Source organism: Leuresthes tenuis, unplaced genomic scaffold, assembly GCF_036924035.1.
Source record: "Leuresthes tenuis unplaced genomic scaffold, fLeuTen1.0.hap1 SCAF_21, whole genome shotgun sequence".
Lineage (NCBI taxonomy): Eukaryota > Metazoa > Chordata > Actinopteri > Atheriniformes > Atherinopsidae > Leuresthes > Leuresthes tenuis.
Window position 1 is genome coordinate 16,600,160 of NW_027325375.1, and position 4,644 is coordinate 16,604,803.

A 4,644-nucleotide genomic window follows, 5' to 3' on the forward strand; every position below is an offset into this window, starting at 1 on the left:
CCAACAAAAGAGGGAGCTGAGGTGTTTTGCTGTATGAAGGTGTGAATGTGCGACCATAGTTAGTAAAAAGCGGGTAAGAAAAGGTTAAAATACAAGACTGTACAAAATCAATAGCGGGAGCAGAGTTGTTCGGCTACAAGGTGTGAAAGTCCGACCATAATTCGTAAAAAGCGGGTAAGAAAAGGCTCGAATGCCCAACTATACACCATCAAAAGAGGGAGCAGAGGGGTTCAGCTGCAAGAAGGTCTGAATGTCCATCAATAATTGCTTTAAAAGATGAAAGAAAATTTTCGAATATCAAACCGCACATGATCATAAGCGGGAGAGGAGGTGTTCAGCTGGAAGAAGGTGTGAAGGTCCACCCATAATTCCTGAAAAATGGGTAAAAAAAGGTGCGAATGTCCAACCATACATCATCAAAAGCAGGAGTGGATGTGTTGGGCTACAAGAAGGTGTGAATGTCCAACCATAGTTTGTAAAAGGCTGGTAAGAAAAGTTTCGAATGCCCGAACATACACCATCAAAAGAGGGAGCGGATGTGTTCCAGTGTAAGACGGTGCGAATGTCCAACCATACATCATCAAAAGCAGGAGTGGATGTGGTCGGCTACAAGAAGGTTTGAATGTCCGACCATAGTTTGTAAAAGGCGGGTAAGAAAGGTTTCGAATGCCCGAACATACACCATCAAAAGAGGGAGCGGAGGTGTTCCGGTGTAAGACGGTGTGAATGTCCGACCATAGTTGGCAAAAAGCGGGTAAGAAATGGTTAAAATACCCGACTGTACACAATCAATAGCGGGAGTGGATGTGTTCGGCTGCAAGAAGGTGTGAACATCCGACCAAAGTTTGTAAAAAGCAGTTAAGAAAAGGTTCGAATATCTAACCAAACATAATCAAAAGCGGGAGCAGAGCTGTTCGACTGCAAGTAGGTGTGAATGTCAGATCATAATTTGCAAAAAACTGATGAGAAAGGGTGAGAATGCCCGACTATACACCATCAAAAGCGGGAGAGGTTGTGTTCGGCTGCAAGAAGGTGTGAATGTCCAGCCATAATTACTCACAAACGGGTAAGAAAAGGTAGTATTGCCAGATCATACATGATCAAAACAGGGAGCGGAGGTGGTTCAGCTGCAAGGTGTGAATGTCCGACTAAAGTTTGTAAAAAGCGGATAAGACAAGGTGCGAATGCCCGACAATGTATGATCAAAAGAGGGAGCGGAGGTTTTCGGCTGCAAGAAGGTCTGAATGTCCAAGCATAATTTCTAAAAACCGGGTAAGAAAAGGCTCGAAAGCCAGACTATAAACCATCAAAAGCGGCAGCGGAGGTTTTCGGCTGTAAGGTCTGAATGTCCATCCATAATTACTGAAAAATGGGTAAGAAAAGGTGTGAATGCCCGAACATACACCATCAAAAGAGGGAGCGGAGGAGCTCTGCTTTAAGACGGTCTGAATGCCCATCATTAATTGCTAGAAAACATAAAAGAAAATTTTCGAATATCAAACTGCACATGATCATAAGCGGGAGAGAAGGTGTTCGACTGCAAGTAGGTGTGAATGTCAGATCATAATTTTTAAAAAGCGGGTAAGAAAAGGTACGAATGCCCAACCATAAATTATCAAAAGCGACAGCAGAGATGTTTGGCTGGTATTTATCAATGTCTAGATAGATTTCAACAAAAACAACGTTGTACTTTGCAGTAAAAGAAAGAACAAATCTAAAGTTTCAGGAATCCGAGTATAAGCTTGCTTTCATGAGTTCTGCACGATTTCGAATTTTGCTATAAAATGAATTCCTTCACTCAAACTAAGTTAAAACTGCTTTGTCCTTCTTATGTACCCATTTCTACATATATTTCAAGCATAAACTTCCTCATATTACCCTGAATGAGAAAGAACCACACTTGTGATTAAGCCATACGCCCCTTTTGAGGAGTTCTGCATGATTTGGGATTTTATCTATAAAATGAATTCCTTCACTCAAACTATGTTAAAACGGCTATTACCTTCATATTTATCAATGTCTAGATAGATTTAAAAAAAACAAAACGTTGTAATTTGCAGTAAAAGAAAGAGCAAATCAAAAGTTGTAGGAATCCGAGAATAAGCTTATTTTCATGAGTTCTGCACGATTTGGATTTTACTATAAAATGAATTCGTTCACTCAAACCAAATTAAAACTGCTTTGTCCCTTCATATTTATCAATGTCTAGATCGACTTCAACAAAGAACAACGTTGTATTTTGCAGTAGAAGAAAGGGCAAACCTGAAGGATCAGGAATCCGAGAATAAGCTTCTTTTCATACGTTCTGCATGATTTGGGATTTTATGTATAAAATGAATTCCTTAACTCAAACTATGTTAAAAACTGCTTTTGTCCTTCATATTTAACAATTTCTAGATCGACTTCAACAAAGAACAACATTGGATTTTGCAGTAGATGAAAGAGCAAACCTGAAGGATCAGGAATCCGAGAATAAGCTTCTTTTCATACGTTCTGTATGATTTGGGATTTTATGTATAAATTAATTCCTTCACTCAAACCAAGTGAAAACTGCTTTGTTCCTTCATATTTATCAATGTCTAGATCGACTTCAACAAAGAACAACGTTGTATTTTGCAGTAGAAGAAAGGGCAACACTGAAGGATCAGGAATCCGAGAATAAGCTTATTTTCATACGTTCTGCATGATTTGGGATTTTATGTATAAAAATGAATTCCTTAACTCAAACTATGTTAAAACTGCTTTGTCCTTCATATTTAACAATTTCTAGATCGACTTCAACAAAGAACAACATTGGATTTTGCAGTAGATGAAAGAGCAAACCTGAAGGATCAGGAATCCGAGAATAAGCTTCTTTTCATACGTTCTGTATGATTTGGGATTTTATGTATAAAATTAATTCCTTCACTCAAACCAAGTGAAAACTGCTTTGTCCTTCATATTTATCAATGTCCTAGATAGATTTCAACAAAGAACAAGGTTGTATTTTACAGTATAGGAAAGAGCAACACTGGAGGGATCAGGTCCTTTGTCTGCAGCCGAACACCTCCGCTTCCCGCTTTTGATGGTGTATATTCGGGCATACGAACCTTTTCTTACCCGCTTTTTACAAACCATGGTTGGACATTCTTACCTTCTTACAGCTTGAACACCTCCGCCCCCTCTTTTGATGGTGTGTGTTCGGGCATTCGAACTTTTCTTACCCGCTTTTAAAAACTATGCTCGACATTCAAACCTTCTCTTAGCCGAACACATCCACTCCTGCGTTGATGATGTATGGTTGGTTTATTCAAACCTACTTTTTGCCCGCTTTTCATTAATTATGGGTGGACATTCACACCTTGTCACAGCCAAACACCTCCGCACCCTGTTTTGATCATGTATGGTTTGACATTCGCACCTTTTCCTCACCCGCTTTTTGCAAACTATGGTCGGCTATTCACAGCTTCCTCTCCACCATACTTGTATGTTGGGATATTCACACCCACTTGCATCCGAAGACCTCCGCCCCCACTTTGTTGATATTTAGTCGGTCATTCGCACCTTACCCGCTTTTGGTAAACTATGGCCTTCTTGCAGCCAAACACCTCTGGATCTCGCTTTTAATGATGTAAGGTTGGGCATTCAGACCTTGCTTCACCTGCTTTTCACCAAAATATTGTCGGACATTCACACCTTCTTGCAGCCAAACACTTCCGCTCATCCTTTTAGTGTTCTATCACACCTTTTTTTCACCGCATTTTAATAGATTATGTTGGAAATTCTCAACCACTCTCATCCGAAGACCTCTCCTCCCGCTTTTGTTAATATATTTGAACTTTAGTCGGACATTCACACCTTCTTGCAGCTGAACCACCTCCGCTCCTGTTTTGATCATGTATGGTCTGGCAATACTACCTTTTCTTACCCGATTGTGAGTAATTCACACCTACTTGCAGCCGAACACCAACTCTCTGGCTTTTGATGATGTATGGGACCGGCATTCTTACCTTTTCTAACACATTTTTTCAGCAGTTATGGTTGGAGATTCACACCTACTCACAGCCGAACAACTCGCTCCCCGCAATCGATGGTGTATAGTCAGGCATTCTCACACTTTCTCATCAGCTTTTTGCAATTTATGATCTGACATTCACACCTATTTGCAGAGCAAACAGCTCCTTCTCCCGCTTTTGATTATGTTTGGTTAGATATTCGAACCTTTTCTTAACTGCTTTTTACAAACTTTGGTCGGACGTTCACAACCTTCTTGCAGCCGAACACCTCCGCTTCCGCTTTTGATGGTGTATATTCGGGCATACGAACCTTTTCTTACCCGCTTTTTACAAACCATGGTTGGACTTTCACACCTCTTAGCTGAACACCAACTCCACTCCCTCTTTTGATTGTGTACAGTCGGGTATTTTAACCTTTTCTTACCCGCTTTTTACCAACTATGGTCCGGGGACATTCTTACCTTCTTACAGCTGAACACCTCCGCTCCCGCATTTGATGGTGTATAGTCGGGCATTCTCACCCCTTTCTCATCAGCTTTTTACAAATTATGATCTGACATTCACACCTACTTGCAGTCGAACAGCTCTGCTCCCGCTTTTGATTATGTTTGGTTGGATATTCGAACCTTTTCTTAACTGCTTTTTACAA